This window comes from Anastrepha obliqua, chromosome 3 (genome assembly GCF_027943255.1).
Source record: "Anastrepha obliqua isolate idAnaObli1 chromosome 3, idAnaObli1_1.0, whole genome shotgun sequence".
NCBI classification, from domain to species: Eukaryota; Metazoa; Arthropoda; class Insecta; order Diptera; family Tephritidae; genus Anastrepha; species Anastrepha obliqua.
The window spans coordinates 73,847,937-73,860,640 of record NC_072894.1 but is presented as its reverse complement, the minus strand read 5'-3'; the positions used below and the strand labels follow the sequence as shown (position 1 = coordinate 73,860,640).

Here is a 12,704-nt window from a genome sequence, read left to right as displayed (position 1 = left end):
GATTTCTTCATTGCTTTTGGTTTTCTTGTGGTAAACTTTTTAATATGTAAGTACACAGTCTTTTTCAAAGTATTTATTTTCAGCGATAAATAAATACGAATTTACTGATTTGTTAACGATTGGAAGCTTTTGCAATGTAGTACATTCAAATTGATTTGAAGTTCTGAAATCCACTCGGAATAGATTTCGCTTCAATTGGGACTCCCAAGTCGTAATCTTCTTAAGTAAAAAGTTCTTAATTGAGCACAAATTCTTTTCAATCTATCAAAAATTAGTCGTTTTATTGTTGCAACCATTGTTTAGGTTTATAGTAGATTATGAACATTGTATTTGTGCCATAGTTGTAACTGTTCAGCATTTGTTGGGCAGATTACTCAAAAATTTTAATAAAATGAAGAAGTAGTTTATGGCCTCTATAATATCGTATATGGGAACATCCGATTCGATAATCTCGTCAATGTGAACATAATTTTATATTATAACGACCATACCAAGGATGCAACTCTTGGTTATCGATTAGTTCTGTGTGCAGTAGGATAGAAACGCCAAAGGAAAAGATAAACAAAAATGAGCGTCATTAAGGAAAGAGGTAATAATAATTATAATTAATAAGGGTTTCAGATTTCTGCCAAATGCTTAATAGGGACGACAAATTATGTAATTATATTTAAGTACTGAGTTTCGTTGCATATCATGTATTTAACTTTCGTCTATACTCTAGTTAATGCGGTGCGATTGGGTTGTAGTAATCGAACTATTTTCTTGCTTTGCAAATCCGGTAAGAGTGGCATCACTCATTTAGTCAAACGTCGGTAATAAAGAAACTGCAAAAGGTAAAACAGAAGGCAAAAGCGTACAATACGAGATGATAACATAACTTGCTGCTCCAATTATAATTAATTGTGATTTTTCGGAAGAAAAAAATTTAGCATCCTAGGATTTATTGAAGATATTTTCGAAAAACGCTTGTCAGCTATACAATTTAGTAATTTTCCAGCAATAGCGGGGAGGAACAATAATCATACATACAGAATTTGATGGTAAGTGGTCACATGGAAGATATTGTTGATTTGTTTCGCAATTTTTTGTTTTCCATCTAAGCGTGTATATTATTCAATTAAAAAATAATGAAAAATGAAAATCAATCTGCGAATTTGGCTTTCCTATGGCAGAAAAGTACGCTGCCACATACAGAACATAAGTTCTCATGAAGAAAATGTCCAAGAAAACCAGTAATAGAATCTCGAATTAGGTCACTGTGTCAAGCTGGTGGCGTAAGTTGGCGTGATTGTTGTTTTTGCTAACGTTCTTCTTTGCTGTGGTTCGCCTGCCATTTACGTTGAAAGTGTTGTTGGAAGGGAGTTTAAATGTGTGAAAAGCAGAATTTCGATAGTTCTTATGTTTCCGGGATTCTTATGTGCTACAAATGGGACTTATAGATATAATGCAAAAGCACAAAGAATAAATGTGTTTGTCCTAAGATTTCTCTAAAAAATTCACTGAAACCTTACAGTCACCAACATACTCCAGATCTTTTTAGTACGAATAAACTATTATAATGCAACAAAATGCTTGAAATAATGTTGATACAACAAAACTGAGTTAAAGCGGCACCGATGACAGGTATGTTCACAACTCATCCCTCATATTTTTTTGATCCAATATAATCCACACTTTACAATATCTGCACGTTGCCATGTAGGCGAAGGAGATTATGCTAAAAGTGAAATTCGGAGATGCCAAAACTTCAAAAGTTAGCTGTCGCAAAATTTTAGGAGTCACGTCTCACAGTATTTTTCTTTCTCATCGCACATTGCATGGGCAAAAAACAAGGTACATTTCCACGCTGAATCTCGGGGAAACACCAAAATTAAGAAAAACATTTTTCTCGGCAGGCAATGGCAAACCTACGAGTGCATTTCTGCCATGAAAAAGCTCCTCATAAATAATATTGCCGCAGATATTTTTATGAGGAGCTTTTTCATGGCAGAAATACACTCCGAAGTTTGCCATTGCCTGCCGAGGGGCGACCGCTATTAGAAAAATGTTTTTATTAATTTTGCTTTCACCGAGATTCGAACCAACGACGTCTCTGTGAATTCCGAATGGTAATCACGCACCAACCCATTCGGCTACGGCGGCCGCCAATTATATACAATATATATATATATATATATATATATGTTGTTGTTGTTGTTAACAGCATAGGTAGCCCTGTCAGTGTAGGCATATCATCGTTCGTCTTCGTCTAGCTCATCTAAGGGTAGGCCCAGGAAACATGCTGTTTCGACAGGTTGGGCCCAAAGGGAGAGGGGGGTTAGATGAGTCGGTTTGAGGGGGCATGTGAAGAGGTGGTTAGTGTCGTGCGGGGTACCTTCACATGCCGGACATGTGTTTGGTATGTCGGGGTCGATTCTGGATATGTAGGAGTTTAACCTGCTACAGTATCCAGAACGTAGTTGTGCCAGTATATATATATATTCCCATGGCAGCCGGTTCTACGTACCGGAATGGCTCGGATTTTTCCCGACCAAGGGCTGCCGCCCCAGTATACTATAATAATAAAATATTATCCACGATGAGGGTCAAATACACACCATTCTATAGAATTAGTTGCAGAAAAATTCAGTCACTTTCGATCAAGCACTTCGGGCATGAAATACCTAATTACAATTTTCGGACTGTAAAAAATTTCCACAACAAATCATTTTATGCACAAGCGATGATTTGTAAATAATTATTAAATTTCGGCAGAAGAAAAATAATGCTGAAACAGATAGTTGTGGTTGTAATTGCTTAAGCATTAGCCCTAAATATTTGTGGAATGATACTTCTTACTTCTGGAATGACAGTCTTTTGCAGGATATAAATGCGGATGGCTCTGGTAACGTAAAACCGAGTGTGGTGGAAACGGATAGTAACAAAATAGTCATGATTGTTTTTTTTAAATTTTCGAATGGTTGGGTGAATAGAGAGCTAGCGAAAAGTTGTGCTGCGTTTTTTTGAAATCGCAACATTCTTTTTTGGCGGTGATTTCATTCGAAAAGGGAGTAAATGATATTTAGAAATCTTAAAGAATATGTGCGAGTATACAAGAGTTATTGGAACGTTAGTATGTATGTCGAATGACTAGTATTGTTCTTGTTAGGCCAAGCTGTTGTACAAAATTATGAAGACCGTTTCTCATGCCAGAAATAACTGGCAAGGTTATCACTATTAGAAATATGCTGTTTTTAGGTGTTTGGTAGAGCTTTTCAATGTGTAGCGCGCGTCACGCTGATGTCCTGCTAAGGTGAAACACTAACTTTCTATGTCGCCTCCGAATGGCAAATGCGTATAAATAACAGTTTTTGAAGGTAACCAGAGACTTGCCATATCCTGTCGAAAAACGACTGCTATTGGCAGAAACGATAGTCTGTTCTACGTTATTAGAACGAGCCGGATTTACGTGTATGTCTGGCCAAGCAGTCCCACTCCAACAACATTCCTCAAATATCAATAGGGGATTTTTATGCTGTTATATTACAACAACCACAACAACAATAACAGAATAAAATAATTATATCATTTGATCAAATCATATAAATCAAACGTTCAAACTTTATACCAAATTTAGAAAAAATCCACAAATTTTCAACTATATTTTGAACCTCTGGATCTGAATTTTTTAAAAATGTTTGGTATGCAATAGCAGTACTCAGGAAATGTTGGTAAAATAACTGCAAATTTTAAGCGACTACAAAATCGCATTGATTTTCAATTCCTTGAATGTTAGTTGAATATTTCTAGTTTTCGTAAAAAGTTAGTTTGATTTATGTGGTTTGCGCCAATATTAAAAAAAAGGCTCCTTGCAATCCGTTTTTCGCGCCACTGTTTGTTTTAAAATCACTGAAAGTAATAAGATGTTTAAAAATTAAGATTTATAAGGATAATTTTATTTAAATTTTCAGTAAAACATTTTATTCCACTTTTCGTTAATACTTTTCGAAACGATGGAGGCATATTCACGTGCATAATAATAGTACTGTTCTTGTTCAGCAACCATTATCCAACGGAGAAGTTTCAAAAATGCTATTTTAAGAGATTTTTTGTTAGGACAATAAATCTCACAAAGGTAATTAAGGAACTATACCTTTACCTATAGATTAGAGGCCTAACTTTTTTTTAAATAAAACATAAAAACCAAATCTATGAAAGGCTAAACACTTAGGTCTTCATACAATGCAAACTTTCATGATCAATGCTTGATACAAGGGTAAGACTCCGTCAGAAAATATGAGATTTGCAAGTGGTCTTTCGATTTCTTTGAAACTTTGGGAAATATTAGTTCTAGGTAAGATACATTCGAGCCTAAAAGGATTTTGAAAAATTTTCAAAATTGAGTCATCTACGCCATGTTGAAAATCGGGACCGTGTTTTTTTCAAAAATCAATATTTCTTGAACCGTTGGATGGATTTCAATGCAATTTACAGACAATATAGAAACAAATAAGTAGTTTAAATTAGTATTATGTTAAAAAAAAATTTCGAAATTTTGACCAAAAAAAAGTCAAAAAAATTTTTTGAATCAATTTTTAGTTGATTTGGCCAGTTTTTTAGATTTTCTGTTATACACGTAACGATTCCTTGTGATTTAACCTTTATTTTTAATCCTAATCTTTAGATTAATCCTAATCTTTAGCATATTAACGACTTTTCTAGGATATAATAACTAGCGAATGCTTTACGCTTGATTAGCGATCTTTCCTTCCTTTTTGAAAAAGTGGGATACTGGCTTCTCAAGAGTTGGTGAATAATCAGCACACGAACATGCGGGTAAATTGTCAACCAGACACGCGAAGTGCCCAATCTCTGTTTGGTGTCATTGGTTTCGTAGTCTGCTGTGCTTATTTCTAGATGAGAGGAGTGTGGAGTCTACTGTGTTTGGTGGGGTTGCTAGTGAGATGTGCAGTATTGCGCTGAAAGGGATGCACGAAAGAGAAAAATAGAAGAGAGTGTTATTTTAAATGGGAGTACGCGCTGGTTACATCGATGTTGTTCATTTTCCGTTAGTTGGCGTTCTGATTGCCGTTTTCGTCAAATGTGCTATGTATGTGTGTAGATGTGGATGTTGACTGAGCTTTTGAATATATTCGGAAAAGCTAGTGTATGGTGGCAGATAGTGCGCGCGATGGATGAAAATAAATACATACACACGTGCTCGTATCTACCTACATACATACATAAGTACGAGAAAGTGAAATTTTTCACGTGTAACTTCACTGTGTAAGCAATTTAAGAGAGGGAAATTGGATATACACATGAACATAAGAATGTCTGCTATGCTAAATCTGAAATAATACAGCTTGACGCACATTTATGTATTATCTGATGGTATGCCATAATAAAAACTATATAAAGGTTATGTAGGTACTATGTTACTATGTATGTATGCACATCATATGTACTATATATATTTTTGTGCATGTGTTGGGTGTAGTTCTGCATTCGCCTATTTTATAATTGTAAAAGTCGTGAGTTCGAAACCGACTTCTGTCATAAAACTTTAAAGGACTTACTTTTCCTTCTCATCTCCGCCACATTAAAACTTGAAAGCATTTAGTTTTTCGGAAGCGAAATAGAAAATTGGGTGAAAGGTAGCCTGTGCCCGTTGTGAGTTGTGGGTATTACACCATTAAATTATAAATTGTTGGAATGAAGACCCTTCTCAATGAATATTATCTGTAAATTTACACTTCCTTATATATAAAAATGAATGTTTGTCTGTATGCCCTCGATGAACTCAAAAACTACTGGACCGATTATTATAAAAATTGGTATATACCATACTAGCGGACCCTCACCCGCTTCGCTGTTTGAAAGAAAAATATGAATGAAAAGTGTTCTTTGTTTTTTTCTTGTTTCATCATTTAATTCATGCTCGGCCATTATTTTGTGACTTATTCTAATAATAATGTTTTATTTATTTTAGTGACTTACTCTTATGATTGTAAACTAACAACTTATTCTAAAGCCTTCTGATACACAAAAATTTTGGTTTTATTTTCATGCGGTGTATAAATATTAAGTAACGATGGTTTCCCTACTCGAGAACATCCTACATACAGTTGCCCATGTCCAAAGCATGGATAGGTTAGGTCAAATCACATAATTGAAGTGTTTGACCTTGAGACTTATTGATTGTAATAGCAAAAGCAAGGCGAATGGGAAATTGAAGTCGCTTAAAATCAAAAGGCAAATCTGTTGAAATCATTGGAATGCGCGGAATCAAAACATCTTCACCTTTAAATTTGCCTTTCAAAATTGTTGATTTTATTACATTGTTCATTGTCTGTTTCACTGCTAATCTTGTCCCATTGCATAGTTTCGGCTGATTGATATTTCGCAACATAATGATCACTGCGCCCACTTTCAATTGCAAACGATGTGGTTGCAAGCCAGGCAAATTAAGTGAATTCAAAAATTCAATTGGATAATTCACTACATCGTCGGGATTAGTGATTGAATCAATTGATTTATAGGTGACAACTTCACCTGGAATTTGAGTCAAAATACTGGCATTGATTTCATTGACATCGACATTTTTGGCAGCTAATATAGCTCTCTCGCTTAGCCAATCTTGATTTCGATAGTTTTGTGCAATATTTGGGAATACATTTTGCACTAATTGTACTCTTGATTCTGTTACGGTACAAAAATTAGTTGGAAGTGTGATCATGCCTGTATTCTTATCAATTAGCTTTCGTCCATTTCCAATTTGCAACAAATGTTCGGAAAATTCAGCAGCTGTTGGATCATTCTGTAACTGCACACGAACATTAGTAGTTAATGTGAGTTTTTGAACATATCTCCACAGATTAGAAGATTTAAGGCACGCTCTCAATTCATCAGCTGCTGTTGATTTGGGAATAACATGAAAGTTTGTCGGAAATCACCGGCCAATAGAATTAGTGCACCACCAAATTTGTTTGTGTTATTTCGAAAATCTTTCAGTGTTCTATTTAAGGCTTCCAGTGATTTTTTATGAGCCATCGTACATTCATCCCATACAAAAATTTTACATGTTTGTAAAACCTTTCCCATTCCAGAATTTTTAGAAATGTTGCAAGTTGGTTCTTCATTTACTTGCATATTTAATGGTAACTTTAATGCAGAATGTGCAGTGCGACCGCCGTCCAATAAAGTTGCCGCTATTCCAGATGATGCCAAAGCTAATGCAATATTATTCTGTGATCGAATGGTGGCAAAAATTAACGACAAAAATCGTTTTTCCAGTCCCACCTGGGGCATCTAAGAAGAATATTCCTCCTCTTTCATTTGCAACATTGTCTATAATTGTGTCATATGCCTGCCTTTGTTTTGTGTTTAATTTTGGTACCGATATCTCGAGACCCTAGTCACGGAGCGGCATCAAAAATACTCTGTACTATAGCAATCATCAGCAGCTTCCATTTGCTACCCATATTGTACAAACACATCCTAGGGTTACCCGGATCCACGTTTTGGCCTATATCTCGAGTCCTAGTCACGGAACGGTATGAAAAATACTCTATACTATAGAAATCATCAACAGCTTCCATTTGCTACCCATATTGTACAAACACATCCTAGGGTTACCCGGGTCCACGTTTTTGCCTATTTCTCGAGACCCTGGTATCCGATTCTCAAAATTTCAAAACAGAAACCTTCTCTACATGTGTCTCTTCAATGTGGCAAAGTTTGGTTAAAATCGGTTGAGCCATTCTCCGTAAAGTTCATTACAACGCGAAAAACGGCTGAATTTTTATATATATAGATAGATAGAAGATATGTATTTTTCCACGGAGAAGGTTTGTACAATATGCTCATTGCTGCCACTCGCCACCAGGCGGCGCTGCAGAGTAGCAACTTCTGCCCCGTTCTCAAGTGCCTGCGGAGGTGGTTCCTAATAGCAGAGATTACTTGCTGAACATCATATTATGCTCTACAACTGGGAGCTTGATAGTCTCGCTGTGTAGATGTTGTAAAAGAGACATCTTAATATCAGTATTTTGACAAGTTTGAAACTTCGTCCATTGCGTGCCACCAAATGGGTCTGCATAATTCAGAATCGACTGGTCAATCGTCCTAAATGCCACCAGCAATATTTCTTTGTCTTTATCGCAAGTGCTATCGGCTAGCGACTTGGAAGTTCCTTGCAGTGATGAAGCGTACAAGTATGGAGGGATAGTTGTTCACTTTTATACACAATCCATTGCTGTCAATACCGGCCGCCAATGTCGAACAATCGTCTAAGTACGATTAATGAAACTCCCTTTGACGTTTGAAGAAGCTTCGAGATAGAGAAGTTGAAAAGCAAGGAAGAAAACACCCTGCGGAACCTTTTGCTTTATCTTGGTCTGGTAAAGCTCGTGGTTTATCCGTGTGTTTATGGCGTTAAGTGCTGTGATGTTGCTGTGCACTTTACGGAACCTGAGGTCAGATGTCTTCATATTGAGCTCCTTCGTTGGCGCAACATAATAATCACCATTAATATTCAATTTTGTAGCAGAAGAAGCCAAATTATTTTTTTTAATGCTGGGTATTGTTAATTTTTCCATCGATGAAGGAAAAATTATCTACGCCTTGTGTGCCTATTGCACCCCTCGCCGCGACGCTGCCTCCACTGTGTTTTACCGTCTTATTCAGATATTTGTTATTCAGCACTTGACTTTCCTTGCGCCACACAAACCGGCACCCTTCAGACCTAATAAATTAAACTTGGATGCATCTGTAAAAATTATAGTATCCAAAAAGTCAATATCGCAGTGGATATATTAGTTTGCAAACCAGACCGCTGAAATTGTGAATGGTATTTATGGTGCCGATACTGTAACAGCTAATTAGTGCAAGTTTGGTTTCGTCGATTCCGTTCAGGCATTTTTGATGTTAAAGAAAATGTCGTTAAAATCACAGAAATAATCGAAGATAACCGGCGAAGTTAGTAGCCGTACATCGCCCAGGACCATAAAAAAGATCGACCATAAAAAAGTTTTAAACCATTTGCAAAAATAATAGATTTTTTTCAATATTTTTCGTTGATAAATATGGCTTGTTACGAGGTGTATATACCATAAAATCAAGGGAATGTAAAATATTTCGCACAGTTTGAGGATGGAATTCTGTAATAGCAGCTTCTTTTAACATTTTGGCGATAATTGGCCTTCCACTACCACCTGGATTTTCTACTTCACCTACTTTTCTACTACTTTGTTATCATATGGTTTGATAGGGAGCGCAAAATATGGTAATCGGTCGGTGCAAGGTCTGGAGAATATGGTGGATCCTGAAGGAGCTCCCATTCGAGTTCTTGGAGTGCGGCTTTGACGATGTCGGTTTGACCATGTCGATGAGGTCTTTCCAATCGGAAAATTCACATGATGTAGCTGGGCAATTTAGAGCTCCTTGTTGACCGTGGCATTCTTTTCGAGCGTTTCCGAGTGCATCATGCCCTCCCAGACCCACCAAACACATCTTTGGATGAAGATTCGGCTTGACTCTCGGCTTTGGCATATCTCCTTGAGCCACCACTGTACAAAAAGCGCTATTTATGACCGCGTGTTGCTCGATGGCAGGCGAGATGCTGAAAAGCAATTTGAAGGCGACTTTCTTTGTTTTTTTTTTTCGTTGAGCTCGTGAGGCGCCCAGGATCCCAATTTGTCGATAAATCCCATCGAATGAAGGTAATTGAGAATCGTTTTATGATCGCAGCTAATTTTTTCCGCCAATTCACAACTAGTTTGGTGGCCGTTTTTCTTCAAAAGTGATTTGAGACGTCCTTCATCGAATTCAGAAGATCTTCCGCTGGGGGACGTGTCATCGACGTCAAAGTCGCTATTTCTGAAAAGCAAAGAAGAGCAGGTGTCGAAAATATTGATTTTTGCCTCCTGGGTATTCCATTTCTAAGCCTCAAAACTAAAAAAAAATTAAATAACTCAAAAATACGATTAACATAGTTTTGCAGATCAGAAAGAGTTCTCTCGAATGAATACTTACCTTTTGCCAAACAGCAAACAAATCATTGTAAAATAAAAGAAAATATAAAAAACGCTATGAACTTATTCTCCAACCCACATATGTGCCTCGGGGAGTGAAGAATATGTTCATTTTTTTTTTAACCAATTTCTTTTCTCTTAAAATCAGTATCAATTTTTGTTAAATGTTCTGATTTACTTCCAAAAGCAAAATTTTTCTTTAACTTTCACCCGTAGTGCTATTGTCATCCATTCGAAATCGGATCCATGTTTTGCTTAGGCAATTAGTTTATGTATGTGCGATCAGAGGTTCGGGTGTAGTAAAGTCTTCTTCTTCTTAATTGGCGCTATAACCGCTTACGCGATTTTGGCCGAGTTTAACAAAGCGCGCCAGTCGTTTCTTTCTCGTGCTAACCGGCGCCAATTGGACACACCAAGTGAAGCCAAGTCCTTCTCCACCTGATCTTTCCAACGCAGAGGAGGCCTTCCTCTTCCTCTACTACCACCAGCTGGTACCGCATCGAATACTTTCAGTGCCGGAGCGTTTGTATCCATTCGGACGACATGACCCAGCCAACGTAGCCGCTGGATCTTTATTCGCTGTGCTATGTCTATGTCGTCGTAAAGCTCATACAGCTCATCGTTCCATCGTCTGCGATATTCGCCGTTGCCAACGTGCAAAGGTCCAAAAATCTTGCGCAGAATCTTTCTCTCAAACACTCCAAGCGTCGCTTCATCGGATGTTGTCATCGTCCAAGCTTCTGCGCCATACGTAAGGACGGGCATGATGAGAGTCTTGTAGAGTGTTAGTTTTGTTCGACGAGAGAGGACTTTACTGCTCAGTTGCCTACTTAGTCCAAAGTAGCACTTGTTGGCAAGAGAGATTCTACGTTGGATTTCAAGGCTGACATTGTTATCGGTGTTAATGCTGGTTCCTAAATAGACGAAGTCTTTTACAACCTCGAAATTATAACTGTCTACAGTGACGTGGGTGCCGATACGCGAGTGCGCCGACTGTTTGTTTGAAGACAGGAGGTACTTCGTTTTGTCCTCGTTCACCACCAAACCCATTCGCTTTGCCTCTTTATCCAGTTTGGAGAAGGCAGAACTAACAGCGCGGTTGTTAAGGCCGATGATGTCAATATCATCGGCATACGCCAACAATTGTACGCTCTTATAAAAAATTGTGCCTGAGCGATTAAGTTCTGCGGCTCGTACGATGCTCTCCAACATCAGGTTAAAGAAGTCACACGACAGCGAGTCACCCTGTCTGAAACCTCGTTTGGTATCAAACGGCTCGGAGAGGTCCTTCCCAATTCTGACGGCGCTGCTGGTGTTGAGCAACGTCATCCTACATAGCCGTATTAGTTTTGCGGGGATACCAAATTCAGACATCGCGGCATACAGGTAACTCCTTTCCGTACTGTCGAATGCAGCTTTGAAGTCGACGAAAAGATGGTGTGTGTCGATTCTTCTTTCATGGGTCTTTTCCAAGATTTGGCGTATTGTGAATATTTGGTCGATGGTAGACTTTCCAGGTCTGAAGCCACACTGATAAGGTCCAATCAGTTGGTTGACGGTGGGCTTCAGCCTTTCACACAATACGCTCGCTAGAACCTTATAGGCGATATTTAGAAGACTAATCCCGCGGTAATTGGCACAAATTGCAGGATCGCCCTTCTTATGGATTGGGCAGAGCACACTTAAATTCCAATCGGCAGGCATGCTTTCATCCGACCATATTTTGCATAGGAGCTGATGCATGCACCTTACCAGCTCCTCGCCGCCATGTTTGAATAGCTCAGCCGGCAGTCCGTCGGCGCCCGCGGCTTTGTTGTTCTTTAGCCGCGTTATCGCTATTCTCACCTCGTCATGATCGGGTAGCGGAACGACAATTCCGTCGTCAACGATTGAGGTATCGGGATCTTCACTTTCTCGGTGACATGCGCAGCTGTCACTGTTTAATAGGTTCGAGAAGTGTTCCCTCCATAATCTAAGATTGCTCTGTACGTCAGTCACCAGTTCGCCGTCTTTGTTCTTACAGGAAAACGCCCCGGTCTTGAAACCTTCTGTAAGCCGCCGAACTTTCTGGTAGAATTTTCGGGCGTTGTTCCTGTTGGCCAGCATCTCAAGCTCTTCGCACTCACGTATTTCGGCCTCTCGTTTCTTCTTTCGGATAATACGTCTCTCTTCCTTTTTCAGCTCTCTGTAGCGATCCCACATGGCTCGCGTTGCGCCCGATCGCAGCGTGGCTCTATAGGCGGCATCCTTTCTTTCTGCGGCAGCATGACATTCCTCGTCGTACCAATTGTTTTTTCGGGCTCGCCGGAATCCGATTTCTTCTTCGGCGGCGGTACGTAGGGAACGAGAAATGTTGCTCCATTGCTCGCGCATGCCGGGTTGTTGGGCAGTGCTCTCCGAGAGCAGGAGTGAGAGTCGAGTGGCGAATCTTCTGGCTGTCTGTTGTGATTGCAGCTTTTCGATGTCGAACATTCTTTGCGTAGGTAGATGTACGTTTTTTGCTGCACACAGGCGGGTGCGCAGTTTGGCTGCAACAAGGTAATGATCCGAGTCGATGTTGGGTCCTCGGATCGTACGTACATCTAATACACTAGAAGCGTGTCTTCCATCTATCACAACATGATCGATCTGGTTTCGCGTTTTTCGATCAGGAGACAGCCAGGTGGCTTGGTGAATCTTCTTATGCTGGAA

At 38.9% G+C, this 12,704-nt stretch overlaps 1 protein-coding gene across 3 annotated transcripts in view; it reads left to right on the top strand.

Annotated features, from left to right (window-relative positions):
• Positions 1-838: 838 nt before the first annotated feature.
• Positions 839-12,704, top strand: part of LOC129242568 (protein boule) — a 61,149-nt gene continuing 49,283 nt past the window's right edge. For all 3 annotated transcript variants that reach the window (XM_054879293.1, XM_054879294.1, XM_054879289.1), the window contains exon 1: positions 839-1,040. The gene's annotated coding sequence lies outside the window, so the exon portion shown is untranslated. The remainder of the gene's footprint in view (positions 1,041-12,704) is intronic.